Genomic DNA, 21,932 nt, shown 5'->3' on the forward strand with positions numbered 1-21,932 from the left:
TTGGGGGCCATGGTTTTATCTCCTGCTAAGTCTGGCACTACAGGGCTATCACTCCTAATAGCTGTATTTGGGAGGTAGAGAGGCAATTTTCAACCCTGAAAAAACCCAAGCAAATAAACTCCTGGTCAACTTAGCCTGTAAACCACAGGCAGAGTGTGCTTCAGTGCTAGCTGTCTAGCTTTATTTTGGATTTATATCTCTTCTCTAGGATTTAGATCTCTTCTCTGAAAACCACGAGCAGTGCTAACTCAGACCAGCATACTCTATATATTATATATGTATTCCTCTAGCACTATAGCCTCATTGAATCTGTGTTCTATCTTCCAAGGCAGTGCAATACTATTCTGCCAAAGATTTAGTCCCTGTGTAACAAGGCTTACTAATTTTCCAACCTGCAATATCTGAGTCAACGTGGCCATCACCCAGTTAGTATTCTAAAGCCACGTGGATATTTGTCTCTGTTATGTTCAGCGCTCCACTTTAAGGTACCCAAATTAGGTGAGTCTGTGTTTAACAGAAATGGTGGCTTTAGCAGGACACATGTTTTTTTCTCATGTAAAATGCTAGAAGTAGCCAGTCCAGGTCCATAAGGAGGAAGTTCTGCTCCATGAAATCCTTAGGAACTCACGATCTTTCTGTCTTTTTGCTTCACCAGTCTTCAAGGTGTTGCCTTTGTCCTTATACCTTTAGAAGCACCACAGCACAGAGTGATTTGTCCTGGTTTGCCTGGGACTTTCTTGGTTTTAGCACTGAAAGTCCAATGCCCAGGGAAACCCCTCAGTACTGGGAAAACTGGTATAGTTGTTTGCTACTCTGTATCCACCCCAATTGGATGGACTGCAATACAGTCCCACAAGTTAAGGGCTCATCCTTTCACAAGACTGCCCCCACTTTAGACAGCAGCTGCAAGGGGGTCCCCAGGCCACCTGAACTTCTGACCAATTGGCTACCAGTCTAGGAGGTTCCCACAGCTCCACACAGGGGTGATAATTTACTAGAATGATCCACAGAACCACTGAAAGTATGATATTTATGATTATAATTTCAAAAGGATACACATAGGGAGAGGTCCAGAAGGGTCCTAACGCAGAGCTTCCATGGCCAATGCCACGGATTCAAGGGTGCATCACTCTCCCAGCACAGCAGTGTGTGCACCAATCAGGAAGCTCCTCTGAGCTTTGGTGTTCAGAGTTTTTATTACATGGGCACGATTGATTAAATCATTGGCCACGTGATTGAACTCAATACCCTGCCCACTGCCCTCTCCCCAGAAGTTGGGTGCTTAAAAGTCTTAGCTTGTGCTTGGTCTTTCTAGTGACCAGCCCCTATCCTGAAGCTCTCTCGGGTTCCACCATGTGTCATTTCATTAGCATAATAGAGATGCTCTTATCACTCAGGAAATCCCTAGGATTTTTGAAGTTCTATGCCAGGAACCTGGGACAGAGACCAGACAAATTATTCACTATACCACAGCCAACCTACTGCCACCATGTCTATATTTCCATCAGCAGGAAGGTGAAAAGTGTCAAGAAGTCACTTTGAGGATATGATCAGAAAACTGTACATATTACTTTTGTTTACAGTCCACTGGGCAGAACTTCAACACTGGCCATTCTAACTATGAGAGAGGTTGGGAAGGGTGGTCTTCATTCTGAGCAGCCATGTGCCTACCTAGAAACCAGAGGTTTTATTATTACAGGAAAGAGGGGGCATAGATATTAAGGTACAGGTCCCAGTCTAAGCCATATGTCTTTCTTTGATAATTTATTAAGCCTACACATTTTCTTTGATGTCCTGTTTTAGCTTGTAGGATGCTACAAGATTGGTATGCAATATTTTCATTGCTTCTCAGTTCCCAGTATTTTGTAATTTCCCTTGTGATTTCCTCTATATCCCATGGGTCACTTAAAGATTGTTTCTTAATTCACAAAATGATATTTTCCTTTTTAGTAAGCATTTTGTTGATTTAAAATTGAATTCTAAGCAGGACAGGAATAAAGACACAGATGTAGAGAATGGACTTGAGGACACAGGGAGGGGGAAGGGTAAGCTGGGATGAAGTAAGAGAGTGGCATGGACATATATACACTACCAAATGTAAAACAGATAGCTAGCGGGAAGCAGCCCATAGCACAGGGAGATCAGCTCGGTGCTTTGTGACCACCTAGAAGGGTGGGATAGGGAGGGTGGGAGGGAGGGAGACGCAAGAGGGAGGAGATATAGGGATATATGTATATGTATAGCTGATTCACTTTGTTATAAAGCAGAAACTAACACACCATTGTAAAGCAATTGTACTCCAATAAAGATGTTAAAAAAATTGAATTCTGTTGCTATCATAGAATATGAACTTATGATATCAATTCTTTGAAATTTATTGACTGTCTTTTTTTTTTTTTTTGCGGTACGCGGGCCTCTCACTGTTGTGGCCTCTCCCGTTGCGGAGCACAGGCTCCGGATGCGCAGGCTCAGTGGCCATGGCTCACGGGCCCAGCCACTCTCCGGCACGTGGGATCTTCCCGGACCGGGGCACGAACCCGTGTCCCCTGCATCAGCAGGCGGACTCTCAACCACTGCGCCACCAGGGAAGCCCTATTGACTGTCTTTGAGACTAACTACATGATCAATTTTTTAAAATTTTTGATGTAAGCTAAAAAAAAATCTCTGTTGTCTGCAAGATTAAAATATGAACTCTCAGGCTCCCCTGGTGGCGCAGTGGTTGAGAGTCCGCCTGCCGATGCAGGGGACACGGGTTCGTGCCCCGGTCCGGGAAGATCCCACGTGCCGGAGAGTGGCTGGGCCCGTGAGCCATGGCCGCTGAGCCTGCGCATCCGGAGCCTGTGCTCCGCAACGGGAGAGGCCACAACAGTGAGAGGCCAGCGTACTGCAAAAAAAAAAAAAGAACTCTCATCACTGTGTTGATCAAATGTCTATATCTATATCCTTTTCTAAAAACATAGGATCATATTGTATATATTATCTTGCAAAATTCTTTAAAAAATGTAATATTATAGAAATATTTCCATGTAAATACCTACAACTTGGTACACATCCTTAATTATTTCATCAGGATAAATTCCATGTGTGGAATTGCTCCTTCAAAGGGTAATTTAAAAAAAAAATTACTTCACTTTAATTTCACCTTTATATTACAATTAGGTTATTATATTGATTTCTTTCTTTTTTTTGGCCATGGCATGCGGAATGTGGGATCCTAGTTCCCCAACCAGGGATCGAACCCACGCCCCCTGCATTTGAAGTGTGGAGTCTTAACCACTGGACCACCAGGGAAGTCCCTAAAGGATATGCTTTTTAAAAAGGCTTCTTCTGGGTCAGTGGTTGAGAGTCCGCCTGCCGATGCAGGGGACACGGGTTCGTGCCCCGGTCCGGGAAGATCCCACATTCCGCGGAGTGGCTGGGCCCATGAGCCATTGCCGCTGAGCCTGTGCGTCCGGAGCCTGTGCTCCTCAACGGGAGAGGCCACAACAGTGAGAGGCCCACGTACCACAAAAAAAAAAAAAAGGCTTCTTCTAATTATTTCCACGATTGTCAGTTTGCCTCCAAGACTGGTCAATCCAGTTTTTACTCCCTTCAGTCCTATAGAACATTGTCCATTTCTTACACCATCTTGAGCATTGTGTATCATCATAATTTTATCTTTGCTGATGGTCAGAATACCTCCTTTTGCTAACGAGGAGATAGAAGCTTGAACATGTACAGCCGTTGGCAAAATAAAGCAGAGGGAGCTCCGGGAATGGATCCTGACTCTAATTTCCTGCCCAGGACAGGGGGTAGAAAAAAGACAAAATCCAGCTGTGCCTGTCTTTTATATCCAGAATTGTGAATTCTAGAATTTGTTTATTCTGTCCAGCACTGACTGAGCTGAAATTTTGTGAAAGAGATGTCCTTGCCAGAGGGATGAATCAAACCTGCCAATATCTAAGCCTCATGCAGGACACAGGAGCTTGACAAATATTTTTTAGCCAAATGTGTTTTCTTAGCTGGAAGCCAGAGAACAATCAAGTTTCTCTTTTGCTGGCTGTGTAGCTCAGCGGGGTCCTAGGAGCTCTGGTCTCTGCCCAAATGTTTCTAGGATTTTCCTTCAGAAGCTGGCAGCAAAGGGACCACCCACCTATCCCAGTTAAGGTTATTGGTCTTTTGGAAGCAGAAATGTAACCACTTAAGTGCAGAAAGTAAAATAACAATTGAATGTTCATACTTCTGGTCCCATTTGAGCCTCACACCACCCTGTGAGCTAGGAATGATTATTGTTTCCCTTTCATAAATGAGTACACTGAGGGTTAAAAAAGGCTAGGGAAATTTTGTTGTTTTACACAGCTAGAAAGAGGCCTTCCCTGACCCCCTTCACCGTGTAACCTGCTGTCCCTGGCCAGTCACTATCAACGTTACTCTATTTTCTTAATATCACTGATCACAATGTGCAATTATTGCCGACTTTCTTTGTTTACTTACTGTGATAGACAGTCTCCAATATGGCGCCCAGTGATCCTCACCTTCCAGTATTCATTCCATTGTGCAGTCTCTTCCGACTTTGAATCATGCTGGTCTGTGTGACAGAATGTAGAAGAAATGATGTATGACTTTCAGGCTTACATCAGAAAGGGCATAACTCTGCCCTGCTTTGGGAATCCAGCAGCCTTGCCATGGGGACACTCAAGCATCTCAGGGAGAGACCCACATGAAGAGTAACTGGGGGCTCCTGCCAACAACCAGGATGAACTTGCCAGCCATGTGAATGGCCCACCTTGGGCATGGATCCAACAGTCCATGTGAAGGACTTCCCAGTGAAGCCTTCAGATGACTGCAGCCCAGATGACTCTAACTGCAATCTCACAAGAGACCTTCAGCGAGAACCACCCAGTCAAGCTGCTCCTGAGCGCCTGACCCATATGTGATCCCATTTGAGATACTGGAATTGAAAATGTAATACATAATAAATGTTTATTGTTGTTTGAAGCAATTTGTTAGACAGCAATAGATAACCTAAGACAATCTATTCCCCCCGGCAGACTGTAAACTCTGTGAAGTCAGGGCCCATGCTCTGATTCACCACTCTCACACCTAGAATGATGACAAGCACACAGCAGCAACTTAATACATATTTAGTAGCTGAAAATGGTAGAGAGAGGATGAAAATCTTCATGCTGTCTCCTCACCTCTGGCCCCTTCCCACAGCACTCTATTGCTTCTCTTTCCTCACAGAGTTGAGTCACACAGCCGCCTGGGGGGTGGGCTTTTTCCTGTTGCCTACACAGCAATTCATAGTTAATTAAACCTTTGCATAAACGGAACAAGAGAGGATGTAAAAGTAATGAGCTGACAGCCCAGTGTGTATTATGTGGGGCTGAGGAGAGAATTTAATTTAGAGAAGAATTATGTAGAGGCGGAAGAGCAGTCCATTAAAACAAACCAACTGTCTGGAAAGAGAGAAAACAAAAATGGATTCTGCATCCTGTGAAATAAATAGCGAAGCTGCACATTCAGGGCGCTTTGGGATCTTTAGAAATGAGACTGAGGATGAGTGGGAAAGGGACACGCTGGGTTGGGGGAGCAGAAGGGGGTCCCTTCAGTTCTCCCGTGTGAGTTGCAAGGTGTGTCTTGCTGGAGCTTAGTTCTCCTACTGGGATTGCTTTACTCACAACCTATGTCTTAGTGTGGGTTTCCCACAGAGTAGATTGTGAGCTGTGGATTCAAGTGCAAGCATTTTATTGGGAGTTGTAAAGAATACAAGTAGATGGGGAGTTAATCTAAAAAGGAAAGGTAGTAAATAGAGAATGAGTTATTAATCCAGCTACCATACTAGGTAACTGGAGATTAATTCCATGGGGGAAATTTTGAGAGACCTCGAAAAACACACACATCAGATTTATCTCAAAGGGTGAGGGAGCTGAGACAGTTACACCTCCACACTCATTAGGGGATGTTAACTTGGTGCTTGGTGGATTCTCACAGTGACAAAAAGCCTGAAGGCAGGCCACTGGCAGAGACGTAGTTGTCAGCGCTGGAAGTGAGGCTGATGTGCACAGAAATGGTATGGGGTCTTGGGGATTATGGCCAGGGCATTGAAGAGAATTGGCTACCTCATTCCTGACTTCTGAAGAACTTTGCAAATTTGGCTTGTGGGCCCCCAGATTCCAAAGAACCAGAGGTGCTCACTGACTTCATTGGCCACCTCTATATCCTTAATCAAATCAGTTCCCAAGTTCTGCCACTACTCTTTTGTCATTTTTAATATTCTCTTCATTCTCATTATCTTACTTCATTTTACCTGGATCATTCATTCACTCCACAAAGACTTATTTCTTGCCCCCTAAGCGATGTGCTGGGGACACAGAGTGAACAAACCCAGATGTGAAAGTGACAGTCTGGCCTTTATTTTTATTTTAAAAATTTTATTTTTTAAAAAAATTATTTATTTTTGGCCGCGTTGGGTCTTTGTTGCTGTGCGTGGGCTTCCTCTAGTTGCGGCAAGAGGGGGCTACACTTTGTTGCGGTGCGCGGGCTTCTCACTGCGGTGGCTTCTCACTGCGGTGGCTTCTCTTGTTGTGGAGCATGGGCTTTAGGTGTGCGGGCTTCAGTAGTTGTGGCACGTGGGCTCAGTAGTTGTGGCTTGTGGGCTCTAGATCGCAGGCTCAGTAGTTGCGGTGCACGGGCTTAGTTGCTCTGCGGAATGTGGGATCTTCCCAGACCAGGGCTCGAACCCATGTCCCCTGCATTGGCAGGTGGATTCTTAACCACTACACCACCAGGGAAGTCCCCCAGCCTGGGCTTTAGAATCCATAGTAACTCTTTAACATTCTCCCAGAAGAAACAAGTTGGAGTACAGGATTTACCAAAACCATTCAACTGTGCAAGGCTCCCAAAACTTAGACTACAGGCCCAGAACATCCCAGGAGATAACAAGCTCCTAACTCAGTCATTCTGTCAGAGGTATTGCAGTAACAATGGTTTGGGGAAATCTAATCCTTCTTCTGATTTGTCTACAAGCTGAGTCCTCTTCCTTCTCTAATCCTAAAGTATTTACTGCAAGGAGGCACCAGCATGCTATCACCTTTGCAGAAGCTTTATGGGGTAGATATCAAATTAGTACCTTAAAATAAAGCCCAATTCATAATGATATCTATGATATACACTGAAACTAAAAAGAAGTGAAGAAAACAACCATGTTGAATTTTTTAGAGACAAGTTAATGCCCAATTAATCAGCACATGTCAAGGGAAGAACACAATGTTCATTCGTTCATTCATTCATTCAGTGAAGAAACATTTATTGAACACTTATTATGTGCCAGGCTCTATGCTAAACACTGAAAATTAGCAATCAATAAAGCAAGATGACATCTGAGGTCAGGAGGGCCAGATCATGTAGGCTTTGGTGAGGCACTTGGATTTTGTTCTATGTGAGATGCTATGACCCCAGTTCTTCACTCCTCCTTATATGCGTGACTGTTGTCATGTAACTTAGTGAAGTAGGAGATAGATGGGCCCCTGGGCCAGAGAGCTTGTGTTTGTCAAATGGAGCAAAACTGAAGTTTTGTCCTTAGCTAGACAAGAACGATGCCCATTTCCCTTCCTCCATTGATATGGAGGGAATGAACTAGCAGTGGGGAATCTGTTGCAGCGAAAACAGAAATGAGACTTTTCTGATAAACAAGAAAAATAAGGAACCAGTGAACAGGCTGGGGAAACAACATAAACAGGCCTGTAAGAGTTAAGCAATCTTGATTATTCTTAGGCTGTTACTACTAACAAACACTTGTAGCTAGACTTGTCCTTCACAAAGCTGATTACCCTCTGACTCCATGTGAATTACCCTTTGCACCTGGCATTTCTTCTCCCCCTATACTCCCTTGTAGCACTCTTCATCTCAGAAAGAAGGTCATGGCTGATAACTTCAGGGAAATCAGACCCAGTTGCTGAGCCACCTGATGCCAGCTTTGGCCATGAATTTTCAGAAGAAAGAAATGCAAGACCTTCATTAATTTGAGCCTTATACCTACCCCAGACCACGAGACCCAGGCTATATAAGTTTTCCCTATTCCCCAGGGAAGGGAGGGGCACAGTTCTTGAGATGCTAGCTTGCTGTGTTACTCCCTTTGCCAGGCAAAGATTAAAGCCGTTTTCCTCGTTCCTCCAGAACTGTCTCCTTATTTCTTTTCAGCACCGGTGCACAGAGAGCCAAGATTTTGGCATCATTAGCACTGCCTTTCCATATGATTCTGGGCTTGGCCGTGCCACTTGCTTTCAACAATGGTATGTTAGCAAACAGAATTCAAGTGCAGGCTTGAGAAACACTTGCCTGATTAGGCTTACTCCCTCTTGCTCCTCTGCCTTGGCCAGCCTGCTGGAGGATGGAACTATGGAGCAGTGGCTGGGGCAATCCAATATCCCAGCTGAGGGATCTAACAACGTGCAGCTGACCCCTTGGGTATATTGCCTGAACCCAATCAAGATCAGCTGAGCCCAACCCAATCAGCAGAACCTCTCATATTGGTGGTTATATCCCACTGGGGTTTTGTGGTTGTTTGCTATCTAGTATTATTGAGGCGATAGATAACAGATACAGACGGAAAATCTTTGGAGGGTTTGAAGCTGAGAGAGAGATTGTCTTATCAGTGTTTTCAAAAGAATTCTCTGGTTGCAGTATAAATAATACATTATAATGTGGTGAGGATAGAATCAGGGAATTTAAAATTATTCCAATATCAAGGACAATCTTTGGGTGGACTCAGAGTAAGCACTGACATTTTCTTAACATTTTCACGAGAAAATAATAGTTTCATTTGGGGAGGTCCAGGACCTTGCAAATATCATGATAGGATATTGAACACTTAAGCACTCCTATTTCAACTGCAGTCAATGTCTTTTACCTGGGATAACTTCCTTTAATTGTTAAACACCATTTCTTTGGAGAAAACTTCCCTGACACTCCCAGATGAGATTAGATCACCCTGTTGTAAAGCCTTCTCCCAACACTTACCATAACTGTGATACAAATTATATAATTTGTTTAATATCTACCTTATCTCACTGGAAGCTCCAGGAGGGCAGGGACCATGCCTGTCTTCTTTAGTTCTATATCCCTTGCACAGTGCCTAGCACACAGAGGGCTCTCAATAAATATTTATTATGTTAGTGATACACTGTAACTCCTATTAGAAAAGTTACATTACTATATTAGCTAGTGTAGGCTAGGCTGCAGTAATGAACACAATAAAATGTCTCTACAAATTTTTAATATATAATTTAAAATTTATAGAAAAGTTGCAAGAATTGAACAAAGCATTTCTGTATACTCTTAATCTGATTCTCCGGTTGTTACTATTTTATCATATTTGCCTTATTCTTTTTCTCTGTGTCTCTCTGTATACTTTTCTGAACCATTTGAGAGTAAGCGCAGATAGCATGGCTAATTACTTCTAAATATTGCAATACTTCAGTGTGTATTTTCCCCAAACAAAGACTATTTTACCTGACCCCAGTAGAAATATAAAAACAATGACATTAACATTGATACAGTAGTACTATGCAATCCACAGATTCATTCAAATCTTGCCAATTACCTCAATAAACATCCTTTATAAGCACCCTTGTGTTTCTGGTCCAGGATCCTGCATTGCATTTAGTTGTCACATCTCTTTAGTCCACTTCAGTCTGGAATAGTCCCTCAGTTTTTTGTCTTTCATATCTTTGTCTTTCATACCTTTGACATTTGTAAGGAGCACAGGCCAGATACTTTCTAGAATGTTACTCAGATTATACTTTCTAGAATGTTTCTCAGATTATTCCGTTTGTTGTTTCTTCACGATTAAACTCTGGTCATACATTCATTTGTAGACATTAAGCATTGTGAGTTCATGGTGACATCTCCAGTTCCAATCTAGTTCCTAGCCTCCCTCCTTTCCATATTTGTATGTTCCTTCTCTGACAGCGAGAAACCTGGCTTGCCTTATGCCCAATCTGGTCAGTTCTTTTCCCATCTCCCCTGTGTGCAACCAGTCTCCTGATTATACAGACCAGCTCCTCTGCCTTGATTCCTACACATGTCACCTTTATGGGCTGTGTCCTCCCCCCATTTCACTGTGGCCTTGCTGGACAACCGCTCTCCAGCACTGTCCCCAGCCGCCCCAGTTCCAACAGGCATGGCGTGAGCCCAGACCCCAATTTCTCAGTGGTCATGCAGGCTAAGTGAGCACCCTGACTCCAGACCCCCTCGCTGGTACTGCCAGGTGTTTACTTTTCACTCATATAACAGTCGTGGGCAGATGGAGAGTTCCATGGTGTTGGAGGAGGTCAGGAAGAGGACATGACCGCAGGTTGACTTGTGAGCTGGACCAGGGCAATCAGAGGCTCCTCCCCCTCCCCCCTCCCCCCTCCGTCCTTGGAATGTAAGTTCCGCCAGCCATTCCCACTGTGGGAGCCATTTTCAAGGATGCAGCCCTGAGAGAGTAAGGTGTTGAGACCATCTGGACGGTGTACGTGGCTGAACCCCATTAAGGCCTCTATTTAAACATTTAAGATTCTGATGGGCGGGTTCAGAGATCTTGCCGCGCTGGAGACAAGGCTCCTAAGTAAGTTTCCTTGCTTATTAAATCTGCTTCCTGCCAGTCTGGAGTGGCCACCTCCTTCTGCGGTCTGCCCTTGAATGCGGACGGGTTTCAGATTTCACCTGCGAAACTCCCGAGGCTCTGGACCAACAAAAATTAATTACACCGATAGCTTGAATTCGACAGGTGAAATCACAGCCTACTACTGTCACTCCTCATCCTGGACTTTTCCTGTCTGCACCCTTATTCTGATTAGAGAAATCCCATCTTAGTGACACTGAGGTTTTCAGGTGGCTCTGGTTAACTTTTTTTTTTTTTTTTTTTGCGGTACGTGGGCCTCTCGCGTTGCGGAGCACAGGCTCCAGACGCGCAGGCTCAGCGGCCATGGCTCACGGGCCCAGCCGCTCCGCGGCACGTGGTATCTTCCCGGACCGGGGCACGAACACGTGTCCCCTGCATTGGCAGGCGGACTCTCAACCACTGCGCCACCAGGGAAGCCCTCTGGTTCACTTTTTACTGCAAACTTCCCATCTTTCCCTGTCCCCATCTCCTTTAATGCGAGAGACTCTTTAATCTGACCAATCCCCTGTGCAGGGTGGTTGCGTGTGGACTGCTGCCTTTAAAATTGCCTTTTAACTTTCTCTTCCAGGTTTAGGCAGCATGGAACAGTATTACCAAGACGGGATTTGGAGTCGCAGAGTTCTGGGTTCAAATTCCAGCAGCACTGCTTCCTGGCTGTGTGACCCTGGGTGAGTCACTTCCCTCTTCTGAACCTTATTTCCTTACCTGTAAAAAACAGTCTACTTCATAGGGTGGTGGTTAGGATTAGATAATATAATATGTAGAAAGTGCTCAATTCAATTCAATGCTGGCAGTTGCTCTCTTGCTCCTTTGTTGGTCCACTTGTTCTAATAAGGATGTTGGAATGTGCCATCCACATAGTAAACGTTTTAATATGTTGTCCAAATGCAATGGATTAAAAATTATGCTGAAAGCCCTCCCCTAACCTTGGCTGCCAGTAACTGACCCGTCCGCCCGTGAGCATGCACTTACCTGAACATGGGCAGGAATCTGCACCAGCCACCCTCCTTCAGAGCATCACACTGGCAGGCATCCCAGACTTTAGCTGCGGAGCAGTAGAGCAGCCAGTGTCTCCGGAGCCCCCAAGCAGGGCCAGCATCAGAGATGAGGGGTCTTTTAATTGAGACTCTGGCAGTGAATAAGATCTCATTATAAGGCAGACCTTGGAGCAAGTGTTTGAAGGCTTGGGGAGGGCAGGGTACTCCTGTTGGGAAGACCACTCTTGCCTCTCAGGACGCGGCTCTGATAGGTACCAAGGAGGCTGTCAAAACTCCCTCTGGGGCTCCCCTGGTGGTGCAGTGGTTGAGAGTCCGCCTGCTGATGCAGGGGACGCGGGTTCGTGCCCCGGTCCGGGAGGATCCCACATGCCGCGGAGCGGCTGGGCCCGTGAGCCATGGCCGCTGGGCCTGCGCGTCCGGAACCTGTGCTCCGCAACGGGAGAGGCTGCAACAGTGAGAGGCCCGCGTACCGCGAAAAAACAAAACAAAACAAAACAAAACTCCCTCTGAACTGGAAGTTGGACACAAGGACCAGTGTTTCCTGATAACCAACCACCCGTACAGGTCTAACTGCCTGGCTCCCTCCTTGGAGCTGGTGCCTGTGTCTCCCCTTCCTGCCCACCCCCCTTTAACCTGGGGGCAGGGTGGAGAGAGAGGACTTGGGGAGCCCCAGCCCTTACTGGAGTATCAGCACATGCTGGCTAAGGCTGGAAGTTGACGCTGCCCATGAGCTACGCAGAGATCGTGGATTGATTTTTAGATGATGAACCATTTAATGGGCCTCCTCAGGTGTGAGTGGGAAAACTCAGGACCACCGGATTTGAACCTGGCTTAATGGGGTGGTTTGGGCTGATGACTCACCTTTCTTCCATGCTGGGGGCTTCTGTGCAGAGAAAGCAGCAGGCAAATTCACCTCATAGGCTGACTTGAAATTACCGTGGCCACCGACAGTTACACTGAGCTGAGTGAAAAGGCAGGCCCTCGTTGCCTTGTGAACCTGGCGGTGTTGATATGGAAACCAGAATTCTGCTATCCCTCTGGTTCCCTGGGGGCAGGAGGTGTCCGCTGGGAGTAGAGGGGCCAGGCCAGACTGGGGGTGTGCAGGTAAAGAGGTAGAAAACACGAGCTTTGGTAGGTGAGGTTAGGAGATGAGCTGGGAAAATCCCTCTTCCTGAGGTGGAGACTGAGTCTCCATTCTCAGCTGGGCTCAGACTTGAGCCGCCAGGAACCCTTCCTTCTGGAGATGTGCCCCTCCCCGGGGTTCAGAGCTGGCTGGGGCCAGGGTGGTGTCTTATGTATTCCCTCAGCAGAAATCAACAGTTTAGCTTAGCCAAGAAGACTCCTAGAAGCTTGGGGTCCTGGCTGACTTCAACCCTTAGCTAAGTCTGTGCAACACAGAGCAGCAGCAGGACTTGTGAGCTAGTTGTGCTCTGACTTGTACACGTTTGGACCTCTCATGTTTCCCTGACATGAAAAATGGCATGAACGACGATAATACTATTCCCATTTACCAATAAGGCTCTTTTATTTATTTTTTTTGCGGTACGCGGGCCTCTCACTGTTGCGGCCTCTCCCGTTGCGGAGCACAGGCTCTGGACGCGCAGGCTCAGCAGCCACGTATCACGGGCCCAGCCGCTCCGTGGCATGTGGGATCTTCCTGGACCGGGGCACGAACCCGTGTCCGCTGCCTCGGCAGGTGGACTCCCAACCACTGCGCCACCAGGGAAGCCCCTATAAGGCTCTTTTGAAGGTGAAACATAATAATGACCTGTGGAAACATCTTATAGACTTTGCTTCCTTCAGACCCAGGAGGCTTGGAGGACCTCCACTTCAGGAGCAGTGGCTGCTGGTGGCCCCTGCTCCTAGTGGAAAATGCAAGGGTCTAATTTGGAGACCTAAGGCTGGCTTGATGCATCTTCTGTTTCCTGCTTTTTCTATTTCTCTGTGTTATCGTAGGTCAGCTCCCCTGGCCCCAACTAAATTGTCAACTCTGTGTGAGGTGGGGACCATATCTCACTCGTTTCTGCAGCTTGGTTCCTCATCCTGCCCCTCACTCTTTCCTACCCTGTGCCCTTTCTGGGGCGAACACAGAATATGATCCCTGGTGGGAATGCGACGATTATTACTTGTATCTATGGCATTTTAAAATCTAACCAAGATTCATAATTATCTCATTGTCTCTGGCTCTTGTCTCTTTTGAGGGGGCCTCCCAGGAGCAGAGCCTGAGAGGATTCGAGGCCAAGGACTGTGTTTAGGAAGTGATCCCAGAAGCACCAGTAGGGGAGGGAAAGCGAGACGGGGGATGGGGGGAAAGATGGCAGTAAAGGGTGCAGGGTTGAGAAAATTACCACTGTGGGCAGCTGGGGCTCGGCCCTGCTGGGGTCTCTGGGAGCCAGTGCAGAACAAGCCTCATTGTTGCTCTCCCTCCCCCAGGGAACAAGGGAGCTGGGGTAGTTATCTCTTAATGCCCATCAGTATTGGAGAAGGTCCCTGAGAGGACATGACTGTAGGTTGACCCTTGAGCTGGACCCGGGCAATTAGAGGCTCCTCACCCCTCCCCTGTCCTTGGAATGTGCGTTCTGCCCACTGTTCCCACAATGGGAGCTGTTCCAAGGACACAGCCTTGAGAGAGTAGTGTGTGTTTAGATCATCTGGATGGTGGTGTGTGACTGAGCCCCGCTAAGGCCTCGACATGAGCTTTAAGATTCTGGTGGGTGGGGAAGGAGGTCCACCATCTTGCAGCGCCCAAGACGAGCCTCGTGTATAAGTTGCCTTGCCACCTGCCAGTCTGGGGCGGTCTCTCCTTAGCCTCTGTGTACAAGGACTAGTTGCAGATTTCACCCTGGAAGCTCCCAAGTTTGCAAACCTACAGTCAGGTCAAGGGCTGTTGGGGACGTTAAGTCCCTGGGCTGGGCTGTAGTTCCTGAACTGCAGGGGCTGTCAGAAGCACTTGGTGGCGGTGGTGGTGGTGTGGGGGAGGGGAGTGTGTGTTAAAAGTGCAGATTCAGGCTTCCAACCTGGAGGTGTCTAACTTGGGAGGCATAAGGGGGCCTGGAAATCTGCATTTCTAAAAAACACCCGCCCCCCCCCCCCCCCGCAGGTGATTCTGATGACTCTTCTTTAAGACAGAAGGGTCATTTGTCTAGAGCGCTTTGCTTCAAGCAATGGTCAGCAAACGTTCTCTGTAAAGGAATGTATAGTGAAGATACTAGGTCACGTGGTCTCTGCGGCCGGCCGCTACTCAACTCTGCTATTGCCATGTGCAAGCAGCCACAGACAATATGTAAACGAGTGGGTGTGGCTGTGCTACAATCAGGCTTTATTTACGAAAACAGGGGGCAGGCTGGGTTGGGTCTATGGGTCCTGGCTTGCCAATCCTAGGTTAGAGGAAAGAACATGGACTTCAGAATTAGACTCAAGTTTGCCTCCTGGCTTTGCTGCCAATCAGCTGTGCAATTTCTAGGGGAGTCACGGTTTCTCTGACGCTCACGTTCCTCATCTGGATAATGCAGATGATAATTGCCAACTCGCCGAGTTGTTTTGAGGATAAATAGCATATACATAATTCCTGCTATATTGAGGGACTTAACCATGGCAGATTTCCCTATCTCCCCCTCCACTTCCTCCATGCCTGAAAGCCCATGGCTGATTTGCTTGGTGGGTAACTCACCAGGTGAACAAGGCTGAATGTGTAAGCTTAGACCCATGTGATTCCTCATAACTCTGCCTCCAGGGCCACTGAGATGACCCCCTTGGTCCAGGCCATCAGTTCAGATCTGAGGTAGATGGCAGGCAGAGAAGCTACAGGTGAGAAGGTAGTCTGATGATGCCTGGATCTGAGCCACACACTGTTTTACAAGAATCTCAACCACTCAGTTTTGCTCTGAGCTGCCCAGACAAGTGGGAAGGCATGTCAGTGACATGAACCACAGGAACCATGGAGGAAACACAGACCAGCCCCTCAGGAGAGTTACACCGCTCGTCCTAACAATGAAGGCATGCTGGATAAGGCCCCTAGCCCTATCATCAGATCAAAGACAATACTGGATTTCACGGGCTTTTCCTTAAGTCCCATAGGATAGGAAAGTGGGCTGGATGCCAAAGTGAAGTTCAATAAAAGCAATTCTTTGAGGGCCGAATCAGCATGGTCCTTTCATTCTCTGATGATGTGGCCTAACTCAGGGATGTCACTTAGAATACCAGGAGGATAGAATGGGTGCTGTAGCCTTCAGACGCTCTTCCACAAATACTGCGCTCTTGATAATGACTGAGTGGCAGTGAGTTGGAAGTCAATTATTTGGGAAGTGACGATTTTATGAAGCTCATTAAGGACAGAGCTGTGTGCTTTCGACTGTCCACTGGGCTGGGGCAGCCTGATGAACTCTAATGAAGGTGCAGGATCTTTTCAAGGATCCAGGCCTAAATAAAAGGCGGCCCCCCTCCCTAGTGAGGTAAGCCTAGGACATTCCTGTTGGCAGGGTCAAGGGTCTTAGACCACCCTTATAATTTTACGCGATTGTAAACATGGGGCTTATGAAATGTCCAATTCAGACATAAGAGATTTCAAAACATCTAACTTTAAACAAAATAACTTTCTAGGGAATCTTCCAAGATAAACTGGTTTTGAAATATGTAAATTGCATTCACGTGTATGAGTTGCGTTGACTTGTATGAGTTAACTTTTATTACGTAACAAAGTACCCAGTACTTTAGTGTCTAAAATTGACAAGCGTTTACTTAGCTCACAGTTTACAGGTATGCAGGGCCCAGTGAGCCTTTTTTCTGGTCTCTGCTGGGCTCAGTCATGTGTCTGCAGTTGACTGCTAGGCGGGCTGGGAGCCGACGGGTCTGGGATGGTTTCAGTTGGGATGCTTTCTTTTGTTTCACGTGGTCTCTCATCCTCCAGCGGACTGAGTGTTGTTCACACGGGGTCTGGTCAGGGTTCCAATAAGAAACTATGAAGTCTTGAGACCTTGTCTTGACATTGGCGCAGCATCACTTCTGCCATGTTCTTTTATTTCGTTTTTTAAATTGAAATGATTAGTTTGAGATAATTGTAGATTTATATGCAGTTGCAAGAAATAATACAGAGAGATCCGTGAACACTTTATCCAGTTTCCCGTGGTAATGGCTTACAAAACTATAGTATAATGCTACAACCAGGATACTGACCTTGATACATGTCCAACACCACAAAGATCCATCCATTTTTTTCTCTTTTTTAAATTGAAGTCTAGTTGATGTACAATATTATATGTTACAGGTGTACAATATAGTGATTCACAGTTTTAAAGGTTATACTCCATTTATAGTTATTATAAAATATCAGCTATACTCCCCGTGTTGTACAATATATCCTTGTAGTTTATTAATCCCCTCCCCCTATTCTGCCCCTCCCCCCTTCCTTCTCCCCACTGGTAAGAACTAGTTTGTTTTCTGTATCTGTGAGTCTGTTTCTTTTTTGTTATATTCACTAGTTTGTTGTATTTTTTAGATTACACATATGAGTGATATTATATGATATTTGTCTTTCTCCATCTGACTTATTTCACTTAGCATAATGTCCTCCAAGTCCATCTGTGTTGCTTCAAATGGCAAAATTTCATTCTCTTTTATGGCTGAGTAATATTCCATTGTCTATATAACCACATTTTCTTTATGCATTCATCTGTTGATGGACACTTACATTGCTTCCATATCTTGGCAATTTTAAATAATGCTGCTGTGAACATTGGGGTGTATCTTTTTGAGTATTGGGGTATCTTTTTGAGTTAGTATTTTTGTTTCTTTCAAAAATCCATTTATTTTATAACCATGTCCACTTCCCTCCTTCCCTCATCCCTTCCTTTATCCCTGGCAACCACTAATCTGTTCTCAATTTCTATAATTTTGTCATTTTAAGAATGTTATATAAATGGAACCATAAATTATGTAATACTTTGGGATTGACTTTATGCACTGAGTATAATTCACTAGAGAGTCATTAAGGTTGTTACATGAATTAATAGTCGTTGTTATTTTTTACTATTATTTATTTATTAATATCTTTATTGGAGTATCATTGCTTTACAACAGTGTGTTAGTTTCTGCTTTATAACAAAGCGAATCAGCTATACATATACATATATCCCCATATCTCCTCCCTCTTGCATCTCCCTCCCATCCTCCCTATGCCACCCCTCTAGGTGGTCACAAAGCACTGAGCTGATCTCCCTGTGCTATGCAGTGCTTCCCAATAGCTAGTTTTTTACATTTGGTAGTATATATAAGTCCATGTCACTGCCACTCTCTCACTTCGTCCCAGCTTACCCTTACCCCTCCCCGTGTCCTCAAATTGATTCTCTACGTCTGTGTCTTTATTCCTGTCCTGCCCGTAGGTTCTTCATAACCATTTTTTTTTTTAGATTCCATATGTATGTGTTAGCATACGGTATTTGTTTTTCTCTTTCTGACTTACTTCACTCTGTATGACAGACTCTAGGTCCATCCACCTCATTACAAATAACTCAATTTCGTTTCTTTTTATGGCTGAGTAATATTACATTGTATGTATGTGCCACATCTTCTTTATCCGTTCATCTGTCGATGGACATTAAGGTTGCTTCCATGTCCTGGCTATTGTAAATAGAGCTGCAATTAACATTGTGGTACATGACTTTTTTGAATTATAGTTTTCTCAGGGTATATGCCTAGTACTGGGATTGCTGCATCATGTGGATTTCTATTTTTAGTTTTTTAAGGAACCTCCATACTGTTCTCCATAGTGGCTGTATCAATTTACATTCCCACCAACAGTGCAAGAGGGTTCCCTTTTCTCTACACCCTCTCCAGCATTTATTGTTTATAGATTTTTTTGATGATGGCCATTCTGACTGGTGTGAGGTGATATCTCATTGTAGCTTTGATTTTCATTTCTCTAATGATTAGTGATGTTGAGCATTCTTTCATGTGTTTGTTGGCAGTCTGTATATGTTCTTTGGAGAAATGTCTATTTGGATCATCTGCCCATTTTTGGATTGGGTTGTTTGTTTTTTGATATTGAGCTGCATGAGCTGCCTGTAAATTTTGGAGATTAATCCTTTGTCAGTTGCTTCATTTGAAAATATTTTCTCCCATTCTGAGGGTTGTCTTTTGGTCTTGTTTATGGTTTCCTTTGCTGTGCAAAAGCTTTGAAGTTTCATTAGGTCCCATTTGTTTATTTGTGTTTTTATTTCCATTACTCTAGGAGGTGGGTCAAAAAGGATCTTGCTGTGATTTATGTCATAGAGTGTTCTGCCTATGTTTTCCTCTAAGAGTTTGATAGTTTCTGGCCTTACATTTAGGTCTTTAATCCATTCTGAGTTTATTGTTGTGTTAGGGAGTGTTCTAATTTCACTGTTTTATGTATAGCTGTCCAGTTTTCCCAGCACCACTTGTTGAAGAGGCTGTCTTTTCTCCATTGTCTATTCTTGCCTCTTTTATCAAAAATAAGGTGACCATATGTGCGTCGGTTTATCTCTGGGCTTTGTATGCTGTTCCATATTTCTGTTTTTGCAACAGTACCATACTGTCTTGATTACTGTAGCTTTGTAGTCTGAAGTCAGGGAGCCTGATTCCTCCTACTCCGTTTTGCTTTCTCAAGATTGCTTTGGTATTTGGGGTCTTTTGTGTTGCCATACAAACTGTGAAATTTTTTGTTCTGGTTCTGTGAAAAATGCCATTGGTAATTTGATAGGGATTGCATTGAATCTGTAGATTGCTTTGGGTAATATAGTCATTTTCACAATATTGATTCTTCCAATCCAAGAACATGGTATATCTCTCCATCTGTTTGTATCATATTTAATTTCTTTCATCAGTGTCTTATAGTTTTCTGCATGCTGGTCTTTTGTCTCTTTAGGTAGGTTTGTTCCTAGATATTTTATTATTTTTGTTGTAATAGTAAATGGGAGTGTTTCCCATTTACTATTATTAATTTCTCTTTCAGATTTTTCATCATTAGTGTATAGGAATACAAGAGATTTCTGTGCATTAATTCTGTATCCTGCTACACTACCAAATTCACTGATTAGCTCTAGTAGTTTTCTGGTAGCATCTTTAGGATTCTCTATGTATAGTATCATGTCATCTGCAAACACTGACAGTTTTACCTGTTCTTTTCTGATATGGATTCCTTTTATTTCTTTTTCTTCTCTGATTTCTGTGGCTAAAACTTCCAAAACTGTGTTGAATAATAGTGGTGAGAGTGGGCAACCTTGTCTTGTTCCCGATCTTAGAGGAAATGGCTTCAGTTTTTCACCATTGAGAATGATGTTGGCTGTGGGTTTGTCATATATGGCCTTTATTATGTTGAGGTAGGTTCCCTCTATGCCTACTTTCTGGAGAGTTTTTAATCATAAATGGATGTTGAATTTTGTCGAAAGCTTTTTCTACATCTATTGAGTTGATCATATGGTTTTTATCCTTCAATTTGTTAATAATGGTGTATCACATTGTTTGATTTGTGTATATTGAAGAATCCTTGCATTCCTGGGATAAACCCCACTTGATCATGGTGTATGATCCTTTTAATGTGCTGTTAGATTCTGTTTGCTAGTATTTTGTTGAGGATTTTTATATCTATGTTCATCTGACATTGGCCTGTAGTTTTCTTTCTTTGTGACATCTTTGTCTGGTTTTGGTATCAGGGTGTTGGTGGCCTCGTAGAATGAGTTTGGGAGTGTTCCTCCCTCTGCTATATTTTGGAAGAGTTTGAGAAGGATAGGTGTTAGCTCTTCTCTAAATGTTTGATACAATTTGCCTGTGAAGCCATCCGGTCTTGGGCTTTTGTTTGTTGGAAGATTTATAATCACAGTCTCAATTTCAGTGCTTTTGATTGGTCTGTTTATGTCTTCTATTTCTTCCTGGTTCAATCTTGGAAGTTTGTGCTTTTTGCGAATTTTTCCATTTCTTCCAGGTTGTGCATTTTATTGGCATAGAGTTGCTTGTAGTAATCTCTCATGATCCTTTGTATTTCTGCAGTGTCTGTTGTTACTTCTCCTTTTTCATTTCTAATTCTATTGATTTGAGTCTTCTCCCTTTTTTTCTTGACGAGTCTGGCTTATGGTTTATCAATTTTGTTTATCTTCTCAAAGAACCAGCTTTCAGTTTTATTGATCTTTGCCATTGTTTCCTTTTTTTTTTTTTCATATATTTCTGATCTGATCTTTATGATTTCTTTTCTTCTGCTAACTTTGGGGTTTTTTGTTTTTCTTTCTCTAATTGCTAAGGTGTAAGGTTAGGTTATTTATTTGAGATGTTTCTTGTTTCTTGAGGTAGGATTGTATTGCTATAAACTTCCCTCTTAGGACTGCTTTCGCTGCATCCCATAGGTTTTGGGATGTCGTGTTTTCACTGTTATTTGTTTCTAGGTATTTTTTGATTTCCTCTTTGATTTCTTCAGTGATCACTTCGTTATTAAGTGTGTGTTGTTTAGCCTCCATGTGTTTGTATTTTTTACAGATCTTTTCCTATAATTCATATCTAGTCTCATAGCTTTGTGGTCGAAAAAGATACTTGATATGATTTCAATTTTGTTAAATTTACCAAGACTTGGTTTGTGACCCAAGATATGATCTATCCTGGAGAATGTTCCATGAGCACTTGAGAAGAATGTGTATTCTGTTGTTTTTGGATGGAACGTCCTATAAATATCAATTAAGTCTATCTTGTTTAATGTATCATTTAAAGCTTGTTTTTCCTTATTTAGTTTCATTTTGGATGATCTGTCCATTGGTGAAAGTGGGGTGTTAAAGTCCCCTACTGTGGTTGTGTTTCTGTTGATTTCCCCTTTTATGGCTGTTAGCATTTACCTTATGTATTGAGGTTCTCCTATGCTGGGTGCATAAATATTTACAATTGTTATATCTTCTTCTTGGATTGATCCCTTGATCATTATTTAGTGTCCTTCTTTGTCTCTTGTAATAGTCTTTATTTTAAAGTCTATTTTGTCTGATATGAGAATTGCTACTCCATCTTTCTTTTTATTTCCACTTGCATGGAATATCTTTTTCCATCCCCTCACTTTCAGTCTGTATGTGTCCCTAGGTCGGAAGCGTGTCGCTTGTAGACAGCATATATACGGTTCTTATTTTTGTATCCATTCAGCCAGTCTATGTCTTTTGGTTGGAGTATTTAATCCATTTACATCTAAGGTAGTTATCGATATGTATGTTCCTATTACCATTTTCTTAATTGTTTTGGATTTGTTATTATAGGTCTTTTCCTTCTCTTATGTTTCCTGCCTAGAGAGGTTCCTTTAACATTTG

At 43.9% G+C, this 21,932-nt stretch overlaps 2 long non-coding RNA genes across 5 annotated transcripts in view; one reads left to right on the forward strand and one right to left on the reverse strand.

Annotated features, from left to right (window-relative positions):
* The window catches only part of LOC109551346 (uncharacterized), a 123,149-nt gene extending 111,833 nt beyond the window's left edge, over nt 1–11,316 (forward strand). The window contains exon 4 of the long non-coding RNA XR_002178114.3: nt 11,217–11,316. This is a non-coding gene — a long non-coding RNA (uncharacterized lncRNA). The remainder of the gene's footprint in view (nt 1–11,216) is intronic.
* The window catches only part of LOC141276542 (uncharacterized), a 183,566-nt gene that overhangs the window by 14,024 nt on the left and 147,610 nt on the right, over nt 1–21,932 (reverse strand). For all 4 annotated transcript variants that reach the window (XR_012326341.1, XR_012326343.1, XR_012326342.1 and 1 more), the window contains exon 2: nt 4,474–4,567. This is a non-coding gene — a long non-coding RNA (uncharacterized lncRNA). The remainder of the gene's footprint in view (nt 1–4,473; nt 4,568–21,932) is intronic.

Source organism: Tursiops truncatus, chromosome 15 (genome assembly GCF_011762595.2).
Source record: "Tursiops truncatus isolate mTurTru1 chromosome 15, mTurTru1.mat.Y, whole genome shotgun sequence".
Classification (NCBI taxonomy): domain Eukaryota; kingdom Metazoa; phylum Chordata; class Mammalia; order Artiodactyla; family Delphinidae; genus Tursiops; species Tursiops truncatus.